At 43.1% G+C, this 23489-nt stretch overlaps 2 long non-coding RNA genes across 2 annotated transcripts in view; both read left to right on the top strand.

Annotated features, from left to right (window-relative positions):
- The window catches only part of LOC118009406, a 76456-nt gene extending 59242 nt beyond the window's left edge, over positions 1-17214 (top strand). The window contains exons 3-4 of the long non-coding RNA XR_004678921.1: positions 16308-16381; positions 17065-17214. This is a non-coding gene — a long non-coding RNA (uncharacterized LOC118009406). The remainder of the gene's footprint in view (positions 1-16307; positions 16382-17064) is intronic.
- Positions 17215-17894: 680 nt separating this feature from the next.
- LOC118009407 lies at positions 17895-22827 on the top strand. Its single transcript, XR_004678922.1, has 3 exons — positions 17895-17977; positions 19449-19521; positions 22075-22827. It is a non-coding gene; the product is annotated as an uncharacterized LOC118009407 (long non-coding RNA).
- The last annotated feature ends 662 nt before the right edge of the window (positions 22828-23489 follow it).

Here is a 23489-nt window from a genome sequence, read left to right as displayed (position 1 = left end):
CAAACAAAACAACAACAACAACAAAACACTTAAGAGATGGTAGCTTTTATCAGGGCTACCTTCCCCCTGACTGTAGAAAACTGACTCTAACACCCTTCCCCTGAGTCCCCCCAGCCTGTTCTCCATCCCCGAGGTCCACCAGTCAACTCCCTGAGCTGAGGCTGTGCATGAAGGCCTCTCCCCACAGATGACATGCTGATCTGTGCAACTGTGGTTAAGGGCCCAGCTGCACCTCCACCCAGCACCCTCCATTCCCACACAACTTGAATTCCCCAGTAGGGTGTATCGCCATAGTTTCTGCTTTGTTGGAGTGAGTGGACCACCCCACCGTCCACTTCATGACACATAACATCTCAAAACTTGGTTATAGGTTGTGATTTATCAACCCATTCCTTAGGACCTAAACTCTTCAAAGGTCAAAGTCCACTCTCCTAGAAGCTGAGCCTGTTTCCTGTTCTCTCTGAAGCACGTCCTTCTGTGGACTGGCTCTTGAAACCTCTCTTCTTGTAACTGATTTCCCTCGAAGTCCTATTTCTCTCTGCCTCTTTCTACACCCCCGCTCTGACAGCCCTTCTGATGTTGTACACCTTTCTTACCTGAGCAGGCTCATAACTTATTCACCAATAATACCCAGATCACCATGACATGAGTCTAGCCCTCCCTAACTCCAGACCCAGAAGGCCTTCCAACAGTCTCTGGTCCCCTTCCTTCCTCCTGTGTCCCCTAACTCTGTGAATGGAGACCCACCCACCTCCACTCAAGGTAGAAAATTCAGTTACCACTGACCCCACCATCACCAATTGCCCCAACTACAAATTTTATCCATCTCCACATTTTATCCATTTTACTTCTTTCCCATCTTTTCACTATATTTAGTTCAAATCCTCACGATGTTTTATCTGATTTCAATAACCTCCAAACTGGCCTTCCTCCTCACCACCCGCACTCTGGGGCCAGCTATCTTTAGAGATTTCACATTGCCACCCTGCTTAACAGCCTTTGACAAGTCTCCTTTGCCAAAATCATTAGTAAAGCATTCCATATCCTTCACAATCAGGCTCCGGTTTGTTCTTTCATGCTCACCCCTTGCCAAAAGCCCCCTGGACCCAGGCTGAGTGGGACGTGGCCTCTGTTTTGTTTGTTATTTCATTTTGTCAACTGATCAACTAATTTTCACTCACAGGTTTTCTCCTCTGCCAAACAGCTCAGCTCTGCCTGAATTGTTTAGCATATGTAGATGATTCAATCCCAGAAAATATCCTTGCGTGGATATTTTTAGTCATCAAATGACATAAACACTCTACACATTAATCATGGAGTTTATAAAATTCCAAAGGAAACCTATAACTATATGATGGCATCTCAGAAATGTTTGAAAGAATCATGGCATAATATTAGCAGAACGATTCTCAAAACTTTGTCCCATTAATATCGAACGCTTATTTACCCAAGCTATGGGAAGGAAATAGCACAAATAAATCACAGCATTAAGTATAGAAATAGACGTATTTTGTTGTATAATATATTATTTTTTTCCATCCTGCAGAGTGACTTTTCTAAGGAGGCTTTTGTTAGATTGAGAAAAATTAATTTCTAATCCCAGACAGCAAGCAGCTAATGCTAAACAGGGAAGTGACTCAAAAGCATGGGAATTTCAGGCATCAGGCTGACTGGGAGGCTGTGTCTGTTTATAATATGAATTTTAATCTGAATTTACAACTCTAATTTGGACTTAAAATGTGTTTTTCCGGCCCCCCTTGGCTATTGATTTGCTTTCATTTTATGCAGTCTTGTCTTCTGTCTTAGCTAAAGAATGTCATTAACGAACGCTACACCAGAAACCTGTTTCCTGATATATGCTCTATACAGCGAGGAATGTAGACATTTGGTGATTTTTGGTTTCTTTGTCATTGTGTATGGGTCAGACGTAAAGCACATTTACACAGCAGAGTCTACAAAATATAGTCATTGTTGAAATGAGAGGTCATTCTATTTTTACTCACTTTCACTTTAATTGCAAATTGTTAGTGCAGGAATTTCCACAAAAGGGTTATGCAAGCATGCCCAAATTGCTTGAAATATTTTCCACTTCTCTGACTTCCCATGGGAAAAGCCACTAGGTTGCATTTGTGGCATCTCAGTTGGTTCAAGCAGCCTAATTGGGATTTAGAGCTTTAAACTGTGCGGGTTTACAGAGGGACATCCAGGATCGGAACTCCTGTCTCCATTTCCTCCCTTGAATCTGGAAAAGTGTGAATTACCCATGAAACGTACAAACTTGAATGATGGCAGCTGACATCCAGCTTCTGTTTTTTCACTGTCCCGTTTTTACGTTGATTCTTTAAATGATTTTTTTTTTTTTTTAAATTTGAACTGTTTGCCAGGAATTTCATCAGGAAGCAAAGTGCACTATTGTGTTCTTTAAAAAAAGGGGGTTCGCATCTCATATGGGAGAAATACACCCTTGGGCATGGGTAACTTTCCTGTCTCTCGGGCAGAAGCACCTAATCACTGGCCCATCTGTCAGAGCCACCTAATTGCAAACATGGGCCCTTTTGCAATGTAGTGTACTAATGCAGAACAATTAATTAAAGCTCAGAGGGAAAGAGTTGTTTAAAGGTACATACTCCCTTTAAGAAGTATACCTCTAACTGGGAACTTGCATTGATTCTCTCTTGTGCTTTCTTACAGACCCTCATCCATATACCCATGCAAATTTCAATTGTCCTACTTTTCAATTTCTGCTGTGCAACATTCGATGTAATTTAAACGAGTCAGGGAAAAAGCCGAAGTCAGCAGTGCTTTCTTTGTTTGCCTCTCAAGCTTTACTGTGCATGTAAATCCCTGGGGGTCTTGTTAGAGAGCAGATTCTGATCCAGTGGGTCTGAGGGGGTCCCGGGAAGCAGCATTTCAAGTGGGCTCCCAGATGTTCTGCTGCAGCTGCTCCCAGACCACAATTTCAGTAGGAATGGTTTAGATTATTAGATACTCTCACCAATGGGAATTGAGACTTCATCTTTTCAGGATTCCTGTGCAAGCCCGTCTCTGTCTTACTTGCTCAATACAACGGGCACATCCCAGGTTATCTTGCCTGCTTCACATCTTCTCAAACCCACTTTCACTTTCCTCCTTGGCTTTTTTGGTATTTCCTCTGGAATCCTTAAGGAAGCACATCAGTGTCTAGGACTCTGAGAGCTCACACAAGGAATATGTTCAAGACACGTTGCCTCCTGGCAGTTTTAGAAACAAAATGACACACGTCTTTTCCTTTCGGTTATAACTGAAACGCAGCCAGGGAGTGCACTGTTTGGAAAAATGCACTGGGCATGAGAAATGTGTCCCAAACTCCCTAGGGGGTCTTAAGCTCATGTGCCTCAGGTTCCTTCTTAGTAAAAAACAGACAAGGCTGAATTTGAGGATCTCTAAAGCCCCCCTCCTGCTCTAACCCTTGATGATTCTGACAGTTGGTTGTTTAATCATTTGGAGGAATTCTTACTGGCTTAAACCAATGGATGCTCTTTTAGGAAGGTTGTCCTATTAGTACTGAAGCCTGTTGAACTCATCAGAGTCCACTCCCACCTCTGCACTCCCAGGAGGATATTACTCGACCCACAAGAATAGTATGACAGCACTGCATCCTTGTTTATTTTTTTAATTCTAAAAATTTTTTAAAGATTTATTTATGTTAGAGAGAGAGAGAAAGGGTGGGGAGAAGCAGAGGGAGATAGGAACCCAAGCAGACTCTGCATTGAGTGCAGAGCCCCACAAGGGGCTCAATCTCATGACCCTGAGATCAGGGCCTAAGCTGAAACCAAGAGTCTGATGCTTAACCGACTGTGCCACCCAGGAACCCCTATTTTTTTTAAGTAGGCTCCACACCTAGTGTGGAGCCCAAGGTGGGGCTTGACCTCACGACCCAGAGATCTAGACCTGAGCTGAGATCAAGAGTCAGACACTTAATTGACTGAGCCACCCAGGTGCCCACATCCTTGTTAGCTCATACCCACCCGTCTTTATGGCTGGACTCTTGAGTGTCTGGTCTAAGCTCTTTGTGGGGAAGGGAGGCAGTCACGAGGACTGTGCCTGGTTGCCAAGACCACGAGACGTGGTGGGACCAGGTAAGTATTTACCCCAAGCACATGAAGTCAGCCTAACCCAAAACAGGAAGTTTCTGAATCTAAGAAGTGAAGCCAGAGACAAGACTGGAGTGAGGTGGAACCATAGTCAAGAAAATAAGATGTGATCAGAAACTGGGAGGATTGGGAACAGTCCAGGAAGCAGAATTTGAAAGGATGCAGAGTGAGTGGTTTTGGAGGGAGATTGTGAGAACTCTTGCAAGGGGTAGGACCAATGTTTGAGTTGCTCAATTAAAGGAGCTCCTCAGGGCTGGTCGGAAAACTGTGAGGGCAGAAACTCTACTCATGTTTTGCCGAGTACCTCTAACAATTACATGAATAGTAAAGAGATGAGCCAAAGTGAGAAGCTGCAAATGAATGAATGAATGAAATCAGTCAATTTGCAGATCACATAATTTATCCACACTCCTCATATCCATTCTCTCCTTTTTCTTGGCAGCCATACAAGTTCATATTCTCATTATTTCTCAAGCAAACCAAAGGGACTCCCCAGTTCTCCATTCCCTTCCAACTTCATTTCAAACTACGCACAGCAGCAGGATTAGTTCTTGTTTGTGCCTTAGTTATTTGAATATTCTATTCCATGAGAGAAAGTCAGTCTCCTGAGGTCAGAGGAGGTGTTCTACCAAGTTTTATATGTTCACTATGGTTAACACTCAATAACTCTTTGTTGACGTGAATCACCTATGTTCATTATAAGTCATTATAAGATCCATATCCTGAACATTTAAGGCAATATCTTTCTTACTATGTTATTTTTCAGTACTCAGATACCTGAGAGTTATACTTGATTAAAATATTCTTATAAAATCAACTCATTTAAACTTTCCCATTAATTATTACTTTAGGGTTGAATTAATACTTTTTTTAAGTTAGGAAAACCTTTTGTGAAGTAGTGATTCTTCATTTTTTTGTTAGAGTAGCAGATCTGCGAGAGCTATGGGCACCTCTTCCCCACAAATGCCCCTATGCACCATCTTACATATCCCCTAAAGCCCTTGCAGGCCCCTAAAGTTGATGGAATTCAAGCCTAGAACTTCTGCTGGAGAAGAATAAAGGTTTTCTGCAGCCAAAAGACTCTCGCTTGTTTCCTCCTTCACTCTCTCCCCCGGCCTTGCCACCTGGCCTTCAGGAATGCAGAGAATCCGTCCATCAATACCCATTTTGAAACTGAAAACAGAAAGTAGGCAGGAGGCAGGGCATAGTATATTCTGTGCTCTTGTCAACAATGATCTTTATCATGGGATTATAGAAATCAAGGAAGGATTGGCTGATGTGACCACTCTTAAGGCCTGGAAATGTAGGCAGGTGCTTTGGAAATTGCCAGCTGATGACGGAGAGCATACCTCTCCACCCAGTCCTGGGCGCTCCTGGGAGCTTCTCACTGTCCTTGAAGAAATGTTGAGAGCAAGGGCTAATTCTGAGCCTGAGGAGCACCTCCCCCCTCTTTTCTTTGAAGATTCCTTTCCCCATCCCTTCAGTTTCAAAATAGTGTGTGGATCTGACATATAGGAAAGGTTGCTAGGAGAAGGGGGATCAGGGCCTCAAAAATAAAAAACGAAGCTAACCTGTCAAATGTTGATTCTAGTTTAATTTCCTGACATCTTTATCCCAAAAGTAAGGGCTTCCAAGTTTCTGTTTCAAGAGAAGATATTTCCATATCCTTTGCAATTTTGAAATAAGAAATTTCTCTGATGCAAGTTGTCATACATAGCATGATGGAAGAGGACAGAAAAATCTGTTGAGATCTGGGGATTCGCTCACCTCTCACACTCTTTTTCTTTTCACTCTTTTTGCTGGCCTTCTATTTTATAGCAGTAGTTTCACCAGGATCCAATCAGCCTCTGAAACAGGATCCTCAACCTCTTTAGAAGCCCTTAAACCTCCTTGGGCCCCACCAGTTCAGCTCATGATGGATGTCCCAGCACATTGAGAGACAGATAGTTTGATCAGCAGCATGTTGATGCATAAAAAGCACAGTCATTGATTATCAATTATGTAAGAAAATTGTGGTTTAATAGATATCATCAATTTTGATTTATGTCACTAGAAGAAGTAAAATGATGGGGCAGGGATAGTTTGTATTTCCTCTAATTAACCTGTGAAGAAACCAATCATTCTGTAGCAGGCCACACATTCAGTCATTTCAAAATGAGAGGGAACCATGTTGCAACCAGAATGAAAGTATTAAGCGATGTACATAGGACGGAAGACCCTGCATTTGGAGGAATATGGATTTAAAATTAATCCAAGCATCACTTGATAACAGTGTACAGAGCATCTTGAATGGAAAAGACCATGAAGGTTTCCACTTCTCAAATTCAAGGCCCCGGCTGTATGTAGCATAGCAAAAATCAGACACAAACTGCCATCAAATGAATGCCACCAGACTAACTGGTCTCGTCATCAATGAAACATAAGACATAGTGTACATAGGAGATGAAGCAAATATATTTGAAGTTTTTCTGGCACACTTCTTGCTACTCACCTCCGCAGGTTTAGACAGCATTGTGCGTGTCTAGATCCCAGTTCCCCATTTGTAAGATAAGAGGATTATCACTGTAGGACCTAACACGTGTTAACACTTTCACTGTGTCAGGCACTGAGCCTGGCGTGTTAATGTATTATCTTTAATCTCTCTTTTTTTTTTTTTTAAAGATTTTATTTATTTATTTTGACACAGAGAGAGAGACAGCGAGAGAGGGAACACAAGCAGGGGGGAATGGAAGAGGGAGAAGCAGGCTTTCCGCGGAGCAGGGAGCCCGATGAGGGGCTCAATCCCAGGACCCTGGGATCATGACCTGAGCCGAAGGCAGACGCTTAACGACTGAGCCACCCAGGCGCCCCTATCTTTAATCTCTTAAGCAACTTTCCAAAGTAGATATTATTATTTCCACATTACAGAGGAGAAAGTTGAGGCACAGAGAAAAGAATTAATTACCAGCAGTGACATAAGAAACAAGTGATGGATCTGTGATTGGAACCCTCCTCTATGGAGCTCCCAGATAGTCCCGAAGCTGCTTGGATTCGTGGGCTAGGGGTGCTATAGCAAAGTGTCACAGACTGAGTGGCTTGAGTACTAGCCATTGATTGTCTCACAGTTCTAGATTAGGGTGTTGGCAGGGTATGCTCCTTCCGAGATGTGTGGGAGAACGTTCCATGCCTCTTTCCTAGCTTCTGGCGGGTTGCTGCCAATCTTTGGCATTCCTTGACTTGTGGCAGGATAATTCCAATCTCCACATGGTGTTCTCCCCGTGTTCATGTTTGTCTAAATCCCCTCCTTTTTACAAAGATCCTAATTGTACTGGATTATATATATATATATATTGGATTATAAGCCCATCCTACTCCATTTTAACTAATTTCATCTGGAACCACTGTAGTTCCAAATGAAGTCACACTCAGAGGTATTGGAGATTAGGGCTCCAATGTATGAACTGGGGGGGGGGAGGGGGGGAGGCACAATTGAACCCATAACAGTACTTATAATCTTGTTAAGGTCTGAAGATAGAAGTACACAAAGAGTTTCTTAATAATAGGACATAAGCCATAGTTCCAGATGACACTTTATGTCAGAGTGCCTTAGTGTGTTCTGTGTTGGATAATGAGTGCTAACCCTTCAGAAACTTAAGAAAATCACACTTGGCTGGTTGAAGAGGGAATGCCTTCGACTGCGATAGGATTCAAACTGAGTGGAAATAAGTGGCATAGTCCATGCGGTCAGTAGGGAGAAGAAAGAGGGATGTTGCAGTGTGTAAAACAGGATGCATTTGTTAGAACTTGTGAGCTATGTTCCTGTCATTAAGGAGCTCACAACTGAGCTTTGGAGGCAGGGAGCAACCCTGAGAAAAGTTAGCTATCAAGGCAAAAGCTTAAAAGATGATCCTCACCATATGGGGGCCGCTGTGCAGGCAGGGAACTGTGGCGGCCACGTGAGCGACGGAAGTCACAGTGAGCGCCAGCACTCTGACAATGCCTATGGGGCAGTGGTGGTGTGAGCTGAGGGTTTTTCTGTTTTGTTTTGTTTTGTTTTTAAGGGTGGGCTTTGTGTAAGAGAGCAGCGGGGAGAGGAGTTCCCCCTTTCAGATGCCTTGCTCCCATCCCTATCACTTCCACCTGTTCCCTGCCCCGCCCCCCCATCCTGTAAGTAGCCATTTTCATTGATTTCTGGTTCACATCCTTTCTGTGTGTCATCATGCAAAAATCAGCAAATAGAATATTTTATATTTTTCTTTCTTTTATAGACAATAGCCAGCACATTATGTACACTTTTTAAAAAATATATTTTATTTATTTATTTGACAGAAAGAGAGAGAGCACACGCAGGGGGAACAGCAGACAAAGGCAGAGGGAGAAGCAGACTCCCCACTGAGCAGGGAGCCTGATGCAGGGGCTTTATCCCAGGACCCTGGGGTCATGATCTGAGCCGAAGGCAGATGCTTAACCGACCGAGCCACCCAGATGCCCATAGAACATAAGTTTTGACCACACACCTTGGTAAATGCCTTCCTAGGTGGTAGCTTTCATGCAGGATTCTGGAAAGTTGAAGGAAGCCTGAGGGCATTCCCTTACCAGAACCTGGTGTTTAAGCCCAGCTGGCAAGTCTAATGGCTTTCCCTTATGCCTCAGACTTGACTACCTTTGTGCACAGCACAGAGTCCATCATCTCTCATGGTTCGTCTACCCCTCCGATTTCCCCCGGAGAAGCAAATAAATCTTAAACTTTAGTAAGTTTGGGGACGCCTGGGTGGCTCAGTTGGTTAAGCATCTGCCTTCGGCTCAGGTCATGATCCCGGAGTCCTGGGATTGAGTCCCACGTCGGGCTCCCTGCTCAGCAGGGAGTCTACTTCTCCCTCTGACCCTACCCCCTCTTGGGCTCTCTCTCTCACTCTCTCTCTCTCAAATAAATAAATAAAATCTTTAAAAAAACTTTTTTAAAATAAAATATCAGTATAAATTCTTTCTTTTAATAAAGAGATTTCCTAACCTGTCCACCAAAAGGGACTAAAGCCAATGACATCCCAGTAGAAATGAGCATATCCAACACCCAGATTTTGTTTTCTAATTACCATTCTCCACTGAAAGGAACGAGGGCCACTTGAGAAATGGTTCATTTCATATCTGGTACAATAAAATTTTAAGGTAAACATGGAGTATCTTGTTCCATAAAGCAAAGAAATACACAAATTCTAATGGAGTTAGTGTCAAAATACCACAGGAATGAACTTCAGAGTTTCTTGCTAGCCACATTTGACACAAATTGAGTATAAAAAAGAATATGGGTCAAACATGTTAAATAAAAAAAAATCAATGAGTCTGCAGACTAAAGAGAGAGATACAGTAGAATATGATTCAACAATAAAAAGGAACAGACTGCTGAAACACGCAACATGGACGAATCTCAAAATCAAGCAGAGTGAAAAAAATCCAGACAAAAAAGATTACATACCATAGGATTCCACTGATGTAAATTCTAGAAAATGAAAACTAATCTAGAGTGACAGAAAGCAGAGCAGTCATTGCCTGTGGATGGGGTTAGAGGAAAGAGGGTGAAAAGAAACTTATCCCTTCAACGACAGCAACATGAGGGGCACAATGAGAAGGGAATCACCACATTGGATCCGACCTCAGTTCTCTAAAATGGCAATTTGAAGGAGCCATTTGCTGCACCTGTATCTGAGGCCAAGCAGACCTCCTTTGCAGTAGACCTCGACGTATAAATGGAATAAAAATCTCAATCATATTGCTACTTGTGGGATCTGTGCTTTGGGTAGGGGACCACTGAGGACATCCTGGTTCCAATACTGGGTCCAATTCAATTGGAATATTTTGTTACTGGTGAGACTGAACTGTTCTTTTTTAAAGAGTAGATAGTTGTTTTCAAATAGACTCTTTCATAGTTCCATTTTTCTCCCAAAGCATTGAGAAATAGCAGTTTCTATTCTATCCATGTACAAGTCATTACTTCCAATTTTGATGTTTTATCATATTGAATACTTACCAAGTTCTGTGGTAAATCATGAAGCATGTAAATACTGTCACAAGAGAACAAATTTATAAACTACCATTATCACAGAGATTCTGCGAGAAGCCCATCTAATCAGTCACTTAGGAATATTATGTATAAGACTTACAGTCCTTGCCAGTGGAGCTTTAGAGATTTTCATATGTGATTGAAGTGTCCATCCATTATTGCTGTTGCCCAGTCAGAGCACAGATGGTGCTGTGTGCTGAGTAGAAATGTGGGTGGGGACCAAAGGCACCCTCCTGGTGTCTGTAGAGGCCAGCATGTGGACTTGCCATGGAGTAAAAGAAGGGGCCAAGGGGCACCTGGGTCGCTCAGTCAGTTTAGCATCTGACTCTTGGTTTCAGCTCAGGTCATGATGTCAGGGTCATGAGATCGAGCCCCGCACAGGGATCCAAGCTCGGTGGGGAGTCTGCTTGAGACTCTCTCTCTCCCTCTCCCTCTGCTCCTCTGATATTCTCTCTCAAATAAATAAATAAATCATAAAAAAAAAAAAGAGGAGCAACCAAATTCAAGGGCTGACACCTTCAATCAGCATGAGCCCCCGTGCTAGAGAGGAGTTCAGTGATGCAGTGTTTCGGGGTGTTGGATAGGCCAGGGCCCCTAGGAGAACACCACATGCCATGTGACTGTGGCCACCGCAACTGATCACACCCTTTGGGTGAAGTGCTCCAAACTCTATTGTGGCAGAGGTGAGTCATCCACCCAGGGCACTTCTAGATCTTTCCTACAGGGACTTGGGCTTTCAGTTCTGTGCATCTGTTTCTTCCCAGGGAAACACAGGTTCAGGCAGCAGGAGAGTGCCTAGAGCCTTGCGGAGAAAATTGCAGCCTCTACTTCAGCTTCCTCCTTCATAGCCCATGACCCTCTGTGACAAGGTGTACCTTCCTCTTTCTTTCAGATTGCTATTGAGTATAGGATGTAAACCTAACCTTTAGAGTTTATTGAAAGTCTTTGGGGAGTACTTACTGTTTAAAGAAAGCAAATGGTAAATCCTGGAAAAATGTGAATAATTACAACATAATTGATTTACCGTGTAAACTTGGATCTTATTTCACCTCACACATGGGGGACTGGGTGCACAGCTGCCTTTTCCCTTTATTTTCCAAAAGCAGAGGCTAGTTTATTCTTTTTCAGGATGGTGAGTTGTTGATCAGGAGATCACAGTTGCTCCGACCAGTGAGCAGAGCTTCCTCCTTGTTGCCCTCCGTTTCCAGGACATCTTCTCTTTTGGGTTTGGGGCAACCATCCCCGACTTCCTTACCTTTCTCCCCTTACTACATGACACAGTGACTGACCAACCTCCAAGGGCTAATTTGGGAGGAGTTGAGGGAGTTTGAATGGGGCTTTGTATTTATGACTCATTTCCACTAGCCTTACGGAGATGATGGATGGCACCGAAAAACACATCCAATTTTTGAGGCTTGTTATTTGCTAACTATGTAGGCCCCTTTGGCTCTCACTGAAGGAGAAACTGAAGCTATTAACTGAGATTAAGTGACTCATTTTGAGGTCAAAGAGTAAATCAGGGATAGAATGAGAATTAGAACTGTAGTTCCAAAGAGCTGCGAAAGAGACTTCAAGAGGAAAAAAAGGATACAATTGAGGAAGATTACTCTTTCTCCTCTGGCTACAGTGACAGACAACCTTGGCTGTGGATTGTTCTCAGGGATTAATAATTCATTTGGAACCTCAATAATGAATTAGAGTGTTCATGGACACAGCATCTTTGCGTGACAGTTCTGTGCTCCACTCTAGAAGAAAGCGGAAACAGATTTAAATGCTTCACCCATCCCTGCCCGCTCTGTTGTCTGCAGGGTTGATGATGCACTTCAACCTAATCCAGCAAGAATTTATTTAGCACATGTTGTGTGCCAAGCATTGTGTTAATCCTCTAAAACAAATATCAGAAATTTAAATAAGACCCAATCCCTGTCCATAAGGAACTTAGAGTCTAGTGATCTATTCCTTATCTCAAATTATTTTTTGAACCATTCTCTTTTTGACTTGCATAATTACAAGAAGAACACAAATTAGACTTTGACTCTAAAATATCAAGAATACACAGGGTTCTTGAAGACACAATTGCTTGGCTTTATTCAGCCAGATGAACTGGGGGGATGCCAACGGGCACACATTGACATCGGTGGCTGCCCTTCAGCTGTAGACTTGGAAAGCATACTCCAAATCCTCCAGTGAAATGTTTTGGCAGGCATTTTCATCCAGATATTATTAACAAAACTAAAACAATCCGCACATCGATTCTGACTCTCAGGGAGGTCCTTGATGGAAATGTTAGCAACTGGAGATTCAAGTGCTTTTGTCCAACCAAATCTCATTTCCCAAGCAGTCATAATCTTTTAAGTAGCTTTTCGGTATTGGGGTAAATAAAGTAGTATAGGCATTTCCTTGTCTAGTCACTTTTTGCATTTTTCATTACTGTGACATTTTTGAAGGCTATGGCTGATCCATGACTTAACAATGTAAATACTCTCAGTAGCATAAAGGCTGCTGGAAAAAAGATCACACAAGTATGCCACCAACTAGAAATCTGAAGGAACATGGTCTATGCAGTTCATTCAGTCAACAAATATGTACTAAGCACTCTGCTAGAACTTGTGTCTTAGACCCATGTCTCAATGTCTTTGGGCTTCAGCTTTGCTCATCTGTGAAATGGGAATAATGATGCCTACCTCACAGGATGATGGTGGAGATTAAGGACAGCAGCTATGTGAAAGTTTCCAGCCTAGGGCCCATACAGGGGAGGTACTTGGTAAATGTGGTCTCCTGTCACTGCTAGGGGAGAAGGGACAAACAAATATATATATATATATTTTAAAGATTTATTTATTTATTTGAGAGAGAGAGCACACACGTGAGAGAGAGCGTGAATGGGAGGGGCAGAGGGAGAGAGAATCTCAAGCAGACTCCATGCTGAGGGTGGAACCCGATGAGGGGCTCCATCTCAGGACCCTGAGATCATCACTTGAGCTGAAACTAAGAATCGGATGCTTAACTGACTGCACCACCCAGGCACGCTGGGACAAACATATTAATGAAAATTTCCCACCTTCTTCAAGTTGCCTTCCCCTCCTCTGCCTTCTTCACCTTTAACAGATGCAACTTTGGGGACTTCTTCAGAAAGAAACAGAGGTCACGCTTGGGAACACCTTCACGTTCCTGTCTTCTGAACTCTCGATCTATTCTCATCTTTACTTAGATGGTCTCAGAGCATCACTACCTTTCTTGCTGACCAGATTAACTCATCATTCTGTGTTCTGGAGCCCATTCCTTCCCAGTTAAGGATCTCTTGCCACTCAAAACTTCTTTCTCCTCCTGTCCTCAGGTACTTTACTTTCTATGTATAAAGAAGCTTGATCCTCCTCCTCCTGGGCTCATGAGCCCCACTCTTGAGCATGGCCCCCTCCTCCCTACTTCAAAGCTTCTGGAAGGACTGGAGATTGCTCACTTTCTCATCCGCTGTTCACTTCTCAAGCCACCATCCTCTGGCTTGTCTTCCTTACGCCACTGAGATAGTTCTTGCCAAAATTATCATTCATTTCCAAGCCTATTGAATTTTATTTCACTTTATTCTTCATAGCGCTATGACTTTTGAGACTGCTTTCCTTCTGGAAACTGCTACTCCCTTGGCTTTGTGGTTTACGATGTTGGTCTTCCTCTTTCTGCCTTGGCCATTCCCGGCAACTCCAGGGGCTCCTCGTCCATTACGTCTGATGATGGAAACCACAGTGGGGGTAGTTTTCTGTGCACTTTACTAAATTATTGCACTTTAGTCTTCACAGCAAACTTTAATGAGTACTACTATCTCCCCCTTTTATTCACAACAAATGTGAGGCTTAGAAATGCTAAGCCATCTGCCCAGAGTGACACACTAGTAAACACAGTCCAACACAGGGAGCCCAGCCCCAGGAGCCCCTCCTTTCAGCACCTAAATATTAGCTTTCCCCTCAACCCTTTTGATTAATTTTAACACTTCATTTATCTTGATCTTACCGGTAGGTTCTCCCAGATAGACCTAATGTACTTCCAGGTTTTAATGATTGCCTGCCTACATATGGATGGTTCCCAAGTTCGTTCAGACCAAGAAGCAGACATCAAACTGGAACTGGATGTAGGTGACACTTACTTGGGAGAAATGCCTGTAGGGGTACAGGAGAGAGGGAGAGCCTTGGGACCCTCATGTCAACCGTGCATTTGTGAAAGGAGAGTGAGGACAGAGCAGGTCAGGTAGGGAGAGCTTCAGATTGCAGGGAGGCCCTGAGAGAGTCTATGTTGGAGAAATCCCCCAGGGTGTCCTGTGCTCAGTCACTGGGGGCAGGAGCAGCCCCGGGAGGTGGGGCTCAAGGAGAGCTGCAGTGGGCAGCAGTGAAGGAGCAGAAGGCTCTCTGCCAACTGCGTTCATCACAGCAGGGTCTCTGAGCAGTATCTACCCAAGTATATACCTCCATCGTGAGCACAAATCTCCCATCTACATTTGCAGTCCTAACCTGTCTTTGAATTTCAGTCCTATACTCAACTGCTTGCTTCCCATGTCTATCCCAGTCTCATGAAGTGTCAAGCTCAGTATGTCCAACTCTCCACCCATTTAAGGGCCTCAACCCTGAAAGTTCCATATTCTCCATATTCCCTACCTCACTGTGCGGCAGGGGCATGCACCCCTCATCTGAAGCCCCTCCCTTGCCCTCACATCTGCACGTTCAATCAGCAACTAAGCTCTGTGGATTTTGTGTCTTAAACTTCTCTTCAGTGGGTTGCTCATCTCCTCTCCTCAACATGCTACTGCTGTCTCAGTGCCGAACCTCATCATTTCACTCTGTTGGAAGAGCTTTCTATCTGGTCTCATTGGGCCCCCTCCCACTGCACAGCCAACGGAGGGATCTTTCCCCACAAAACTCACCCCATGGACTGATAATCCCAGGATGATGTCGTGAGTGCTTAGAAGTGAGCCCCAAGTGTTAGGGAATTCAGTCCCTGATGGAAGTGCAAGGATGATTTCCTCGAGGAAAGCACCTGGAAAATCACAAAATAGATGACCAGGCCGTTTCAACAGAGGATCATCCATTCAGCCATGGGTGTTCATGGCCAAGAAGATTTTAGTCATAGGAAAGTTTCATGTTGCTATTAAAACAGCGAACTGCTAAAGGCAAATAAGGAAGGCGCTTCAATTTCCCTGAAATTTGAGGACCTGTAGGCTTGGGATTTCTGTCTTTTAAGTGCAGTCAACATTGACACATATCTGTTGGATGGGTTTCAAGGTCAGCCACCGACTTTGCCATAGTGCTCCCTGACCTCACCTCACACTTCCCATCTCCTTTGAACTTGAGAGGCAAACTCATTCTTAACCTCTCTTCAGGGAGGGATTGTTTATTGTTTCTTCGAAGAGAAACTTGAGAAGGCCAACAGTGTGGGCCTCTTTGCAGGTATAATGAATTCTTGATGGGTCTGAGAAACAACTATCTAACAGAGTCTATTTCGGTTTTCAAGGATATCAAAGAACTTTAGAAAATCACCCAAGTTTTGAGTATTTTGAGTTTAATTTCAGGACAGGTCAATAGCTATACTACAAGAACAATATGCTCTGGAGGATACTAGATATTTTGCTCAGTGAACTGACTTGTGAAAATTTAATCAGCTAACTTACCCTTCCCAAACCAGCACATTCAGGATACACAAATGAACACTTTGCTTCTTCCAGAAGAAATTTATTCTGCATTCTCTATGAGACAATGTAATAGAAACTATAATAGATCAGATCGACAGACACATGTGAAGATGCTATAAACCATAAATAATGCCAAATATCAGCCTTATAATTTTGATATCTAAACATAATTTCCCTAGGGGATTCCATTTTAATAACAAATAGTTTATGAACTGGGTTCATATTCATGTTTATTTTCTAAAGGAAATGATCCCATTATCTTCCTTTTGACTGTAGGAGGAGAGGAGAAATGGCAGGAGAAAGACAGCTGAAGGAAAGGTCATGGATATTGATTGGATTGTTCAGGCAGATGATTAACTGCCTCTACAGAGGCAGCCCCAAGGGCCACAAAAGCCGTTGCTCAATTTAAGACTTGGTCCCAAGTTCCCCTCCTTATTACTGAGATCTGATCTTTGTTTCACAGGTATATGTTGGTAGCTTGGTAACTTCATTTTGTGGGCTGTAATTTTTCCTCCATATTCAAGACCAGCAAAGCAGGTAAGAGCTCTGTGCACAGTGGTGCATCTCCACGCTGGTGTTCGTCTTTGTGTGCCAGGGTGGGAAGGAGCAAGAGCTCAAAGAAGCCTGGAGAGATCAGACCCGAGAAACACAGATAAAGTGAGGAGAGGAGGCATGATGGCCACACTACGTGGCTACTACTCATTCTTTTTTAGCGTACTGGATCAGTCCCAGTGCAAATAAGCACTTTCCTGGTGGACCAAACTACTGGTTTTCTATAATCCAGTTAGCTGAGACAACCTGGGGTGTCAGGGTAAGTGGCAGAATATGTGTCACAACACAATACTACCAATAAAGTTCTAGTTGTATTAGTAGCAACCATTATTATTATGAAATACATGTGAGCCCATTAATGGTTATTCTTAAAGTAATGTCTTTCTCACTCCTGTCCATTCCAATGAGCTGCCCTGGGGGAGACTGAGGACGAAGGGGGTTACTAATGGGCCAGGAAGAACAGGAAATCACTTCACGGCTCCTCTTCTCGGGGTTTGGTGCCTAAGCACCTCATCTGCGTTGGGTGTCATGGTGAGAATAAGGTTGCGAACTGTGGGTTCAAGAACAATTTCTCAGGGGGAGCTCCGGGCCTCGAAGCTGGTGCATGACCATACTTACATGTGGCATCTGTCTTCTCTCTTCCTTCTCACTTTGCACTCTGACCACAGGTACACGACACACAACGCTCACTCGGTGCTTATACTTCAGATGAGCTCCTTCCGAAACCTCTCACCAAGTTGTGTTGGGCCCAACTGGCTCCAACTGGGTGCCGCAGCTCTGCCCTCATGTCTGCAAACATCCAAAGAAAAATGGGACCTAGAACCAATCACCTGACTATCCCAGGACGCCATCATTTGGTACTTAGCACACTGGAAAAATTCGCAGGTTTTTCCTTTTTCAAGTCATGAGCATTTAAACCCCATCTCTGCCATTTAACTGCTGTGTGACCCTAGGAGAAGTGTTGGAACCTCTCCGAGGCTCCGTTTTCTCACCTGGCAAATGGAAATACAATAGGGTTATTGTAAGGGTTAAGTGAGGTCATGTTGCTGCTGGGAGGAAAAACTTTTCTTCTTCTAACCTGAGTACAGATTATCAGGAGAAAAGAGGAGAAGTTTATTTACATTCACAGGAGCCTGTAGGTCAAATGGCTCCCAGAACCAGCAGGGGATAAGGATACTAAATGGAAAGAAGGGAGTGGGGAGAAGGGGCTTCTGGGGAAAACAGATGGAAGGTATGACAGTTTCAGATAAAGTTTGTTAAGCAATTACTCATCTAGGCGATAATGTTAGACTGCTTTCTGGCTGTGAATCTCCTGGAGAGGAAACTTACGAGCTGTGTTTTTCAGGAGGTCCTGCTTAAGTTAAGGTTTCTCTCTCTCTTTTTTTTTAGAGAGAGGGGAGGAGAGGAAGGGGAAGGAGAGAATCTCCAGCAGACTCCGTGCTAAGCGAGGAGCCCAACGCAGAACTCGATCTCACCACCCTGAGATCATGACCTGAGCCGAAATCAAGAGTTGGATGTGTAACCAACTAAGCCACCCAGATGCCCCGACAAGGTTTCTTTCTGTGGCAGCTGTTTGCTCAGGTGTTCTTAGCTTGAGATAATCTTTATGCCACTGAGGGGTATGTTGTATCCCCTCATTGTAACAGGTGTCACAGGATAGGTAAGAGGTCAGAGTTCAGAGACATTACCAACATTACCAACAAGCCGTACCACCACCCTTAAGGCTAATGTCTCCCTCCGGGCACTGAGAAGTAGGATGTACCACAGAGTGACAGCAGCGAGGGCGGCCATGGTGAGAATGCTCTGCCTGTCTCAAGAGCAGAAAAGCAATTCCCACTTTCCACTCTTCTACCATTAACATAAATGAAGGGTTTCTGTCTCTACCTGGTAACAGCCTCTTCTTTGACCCACAGCACAGGAAAAAAAAAACCAAGCTAAATAAAAATCATTTATTTATGACATTTTTACTCCGTGTTGCATAGATTTTCTGTTTCAATTCCAATTTTTACAGAACTCATATTCCCCATTTTGTTTGTGGTACAGTGGGTTTAGCTGGGAGTGAAGACACGTTAGAAAAAAATCCTGTAAAACAGTTACATCAAGTATAGTTATTGTATCAACACAGACTGACTCCCATTGAGAAACTTGCTTTATTTTTATTATTTATAATTTTTTAAGGATTTATTAATTGCATATAGTGCAAAGGGCACTGCACCAAACCCGTGAATGTTATTCTATACTTATGCAAATAATTTTTAAATGGATAAATCTGACATTTTAATAAGGCAAATATGACAAATCTTTTCTTCCCACCCCCCGGCTAACTTGTACTTAAATAAGAAGTAAGAAGAGTACAATGGTGGTAGGGAAATGAATTTTGTTTATTTTAATATAAACACACAGCCAGCAATTTTTGGAGTGACTTAGTCACTGATGCCAAAGATTATCAATCAGTCTAAGAACATGGAGTACATATTCACAAATAGGCATTTCTGGAATTATTTGAGAAGAAGTGACATTTTTCATATTCCGAGAAGTACCTATGTTTGCCCATCTTTCTTCCCCATAGGCATCTGCTTCTGACCAGCACATAATAGAACTGCTCAATGGTTCTACTCACTTAAAAAAATAATAAGTCTTACTCTCTGCATGTTGCCAGAATTTTTACCTGTATTATTAATTCTTTTGGGTTGTAAGTCCCAAAGCAGTAGCTTTCAGCTCTGGTATCATGAGCCACTATGTGTCCTCACCTGTATGAGAGAATAGAACTAGCAATACTCACGGCTGGCCCTATAGGTGTGCCGAGACCCCTAAAGCATCTTGAATGCCCACCAGAGTGGGTCCCTCATGCAAAAGTCCTCTGTTATGTGCGCACCCTTAGAACAAAGGTTGAGGCCATGTTGACCCAGGTGATTCTGCCCAGCATGGAATAGTGTCACCACAAGATGGTCGTAACAGTGATGATGACAACAAAGGTGGTGGTGATGATGATAATGTGCCTTTGTTCTCCAGTAATTCCCAATGCCCCCTATTTCATCTTTTCTTTGCCTAGACCCAGAAAAGCTGGAAAGTGGACTTAAAGCCAAAGACTCCTTCCTCCCAGGAAGCACAATGGAAGCTAAGAGGTAAGATGTACAAACTCTTCTCCTCTGCCCGTTACACCCTAGGCCTGGATAAAGGTAAGAGCTGCTTTCCCATGTCTGAGGTCCCCCCGGAGCCCCATCAGTATAAGGTCAAATTTCAGCATGGCTAGCAAAAAATAATGGGTTTCGCTCCTGTGGTGGACACTACATTGTCTACCCAATAGTCAGTCTCACCCTCTACCCCTTCTGGTGCTTACTCTGCAGCTCTGGGGCATGAAACATCAATCAGAGGTAAGCACAATAGTCTCTGCCAGTAAATGGCTTAGGCATTGGCACCTTGACCCAGTCCTTACCTGAGGGTAAGTCTGCTGTGGAAAGTCGGGAAAAGCCTTTCCTCATTAGTTAAAAATAAAAAGTTGCATAAGAGGACATACTTCTTTCCTTTGCTGGACATCTTGATATATAATACCTGGGGGCCAGGGGAGAAGACCCTGGCCATACACTGGGGGTGCCAAGCTACCGAACGGAAAGAAGGAAAGCACCCAGGTCCCTGATGCCATCACGGTGCCACTATGGTAAGCTAAGCTGGGCCTGCCCCCCTCTATGGAGTTATAGTGATGGATGTCATAAGCCTATTATTGCTTAAACCACTTAAGGAAGGTAGGTCTTCTGCAGCTTGTGGGTAATCTACCCAACACACCCTTTAGAAGATCACCCAGGCTTGTGATCAGCTCATCAGTGATAGAGACCATGAAATTGGTAAAGAAACCACAGGACCCACGCACATGAGTGGCCCTGGCCACCTCAGATAACTGCTGGTTTAAAAAAATCATTGAAAACTATAATTTTTCTAAGGCGCCTGGGTGGCTCAGTTTGTTAAGCGACTGCCTTTGGCTCAGGTCATGATCTTGGAGTCCCGGGATCGAGTCCCGCATCGGGCTCCCTGCTCAGCGGGGAGTCTGCTTCTCCCTCTCCCGCTCCCCACTCTTGTGCTCTCTCACTCTCTCTCTCTCTCAAATAAATAAATAAATAAAATCTTTAAAAAAAAAAGAAAACTATAATTTTTCTGTCTTCTACATCTATTCATCATTCATTCAATGAATATTCAGTTAGCTCTTACTGTGGTTTGGCTGTGAAGGACACAAAGAAATAGAGTATGTAGGGGTAATGTAGTGTGCTGGCATTCACTAAGAACTTCACATGCACTATTTGATGCCCACAAGAACTCCGTGAAATCAGTACTTATTATTCCTATTTCATAGATGAAAAAAATCTGAGGCTCAGAAAAGATTATCCAAATTTCCATAACCTGACTCCAGATCCATAGTTTTTTTCCATCAAAATCTGAAATGTATCTTGCCCACAGGAAGCTTAGGATCAAAAACTGGGGAGATGAGGTAGCCCTACATTTAGAAGGGAAAACAAACAAACAAACAATATTTAGATGGCAATGCAAACAGCTATTCAATAAATTTTACACAGTAATAAGTAGTTAAGTACCAAATGTAGAGGGTGAGAGCAAGCATTATTCAGGAGGAACTTAGCAATGTTGATGGAGAATTGGTGTATATGATTAGTGCAAATGGAAAATAATCTTTCCCACCCAAGGACTAACAGCTGTACTGGAATCTGATATAATCATATAAAAACAATTACAATTTCATATAAGTAAAAAATGCATAAGCCAGATTCGTGTTTCTTACCAGGTCTTAGTTACCTACTTTTGTCATCTGTAAGTAATAAATTCTAAGCTTGAAAAATTTGATAAAATAATTTCATTTGAAAAGCAGTCATGCATGTCTGTTGAGATTATTAGAGGAAAGATGTAAGGTGATCTCAGATTGCCCCAATAACAATGAAAGTGAAGGAAATGGACTCGCATCAGATTCTTATTCTTACTAATATTACTTATTCTATTTGCAGAACTAATAACACTCAAGCCATTTAAACTGCACTGTCTCATTCAATAGCAAGTAGCCACTAGCCACATGTGGCTACTTAGATTTAAATCTTATTAATTAAAAATTAAGTTTAAAATACACTTTCTCAATTGCACTTGCCACATTTCATGTGCCCAATAGCCACATGTGGTTAGCGGCTACCATATTGGACAGTGCAAAATATAAGACATTTTTGTCTTTGCAGAAAGTTCTGCCGGACACTGCTGCTCTAGATTCTGGCAAATGATAGACTGTGATAGAGAATGTAGAGTTAGTTCTTAAAAGAAAAAGGGGGGAAATATTCAGTTCATACTATGATGTTTTTGCATTGCTTTATATAATTATAGCATCCGAGTTGCTTTGTTCACTCATTATGAAACAAATATTTGCAATTTGCCAGGCACTGTCTACACGGACTATTTCAGTTCTGCTGAATTGACAGTTTCTCCCAGAATCTAGTGCCCAGCACCATGCAGGAAAATAGTTCTGCTCCATAATTGTTTATTAATGGGATGACTCTGAGGAACAAGGCAGACCTTAAAACTCCTTCCTCTGCCATTGGACAGGTTAGGAATGCGACCAATGCCGCCACTGCAGAGGATAAAGTAAAGTCTTGGTTGCTTACCCAACCTCTTCTCTTCTTCTTTGCTGACAGAATTCGTTTTATTCAGGACAATCATGTCCCTAGCCAGGGCAACGGATCAAGATTTTTCCACACACACGACAATGTTATTTCAGCTTTCCCATCCTCTCTCTCAGCTATATGGCCATGCACTCCAGATTTGGCCAATGAGACCTAAGTGGAACTCTGAGGAGAGTGGAATTTTTCCTTCCTTCCTTCCTTCTTTTTCCTTCCTGAGAAAAGGAAATTGACTGGACTCTACCACTTGCCCCTTTCCCCTCCTACTTGTTTTGAATGTGGATGTGATATCTGGAGGTGCCACAGGCATCTTGCAACCGTGAGGAAATAAGTATAAGTGAAGAACCAAGAAAACCACAGACGCTTTGTCGTTGTTGAGCTGCTGAGCCAAGCTCTGAACTACCACCAGACTTCCTACATAGAAAAAAAGAAACACCCATTCCTTTGAGCCACTTTTAACTAGGTATTCTGTTATTTGCAGCTAAAAGCAATCCTAATTTATACAGCACATTATGGTACTACTTGGGTTCCTAGACCCAATCCCAGCATGGGGGGTGGGGTGGGGGGAGAGGGTCTTTCCAACACACCACCAGGCACTTTTCAGACACCAGCAGGGTGTTTGAGAATTCAACTCAATTCAACTCAATTCTTAACACCATCTACTTGGAGACAGCATCAGATTCCACCGGTTAAGGGCTCAGTCCTACGAGACTGCCTCCCCACACCCCCACCCACTTCAGATGCTAGTCAAAGCCCAGATTGTCAGAGAACCTGACAGTCAGACTGACAGAGGTTCCCATGCCCTTTCCTTAGGTTTGATTAATTTGCTAGAGCAGTTCACAAAACAAAAAGAAACATTTTACCTACTAGATGATCAGTTTATTATAAAAGGATATGACTCAGGAACAGCCAGATGGAAGAGATGCAGAGGGCGAAGTATGTGGGAAGGGTTGTGGGGGTTCCATGCCTTCTCCATTCTCCCCAGATCTCTATGTGTTCACCAACCTGGAAGCTCTCCAAATTTCATCCTTTGGGCTTTTATGGAGGCCTCATTACATAGGTATGATTGGTTAAATCATTGGCCATTGACTGATTCAATCTCCAGCAACTCTACACCCACCCCAGAGGTGGGGCTGGGGGTGGGACTGACCCTCTAATCACATGATTGGTTCTTTGGTCACTCAGCCCCCATCCTTAGGTTACCTAAAGGCTTTCCAAAAGTCGCTTCATTAACATAACAAAAGACATCTGGCTCTCTCTTATCACAGGAAATTCCAAGGGTTTTAGGAGCTGTGAGCCAGGAACCATAAACAAAGACCAAATATATATGAGAAATATTTTTTTGGTTATCAGAATGGCCAAATTTATTTCTTATAAATCACAATATTTTAGGCACACAATGTTGTATGCAGATAGACCATCTAATCCTT

Source organism: Mirounga leonina, unplaced genomic scaffold, assembly GCF_011800145.1.
Source record: "Mirounga leonina isolate KUSES-001 unplaced genomic scaffold, KU_Mleo_1.0 Mir_127, whole genome shotgun sequence".
NCBI lineage: Eukaryota > Metazoa > Chordata > Mammalia > Carnivora > Phocidae > Mirounga > Mirounga leonina.
This window is presented reverse-complemented; position numbering and strand designations above follow the sequence as displayed.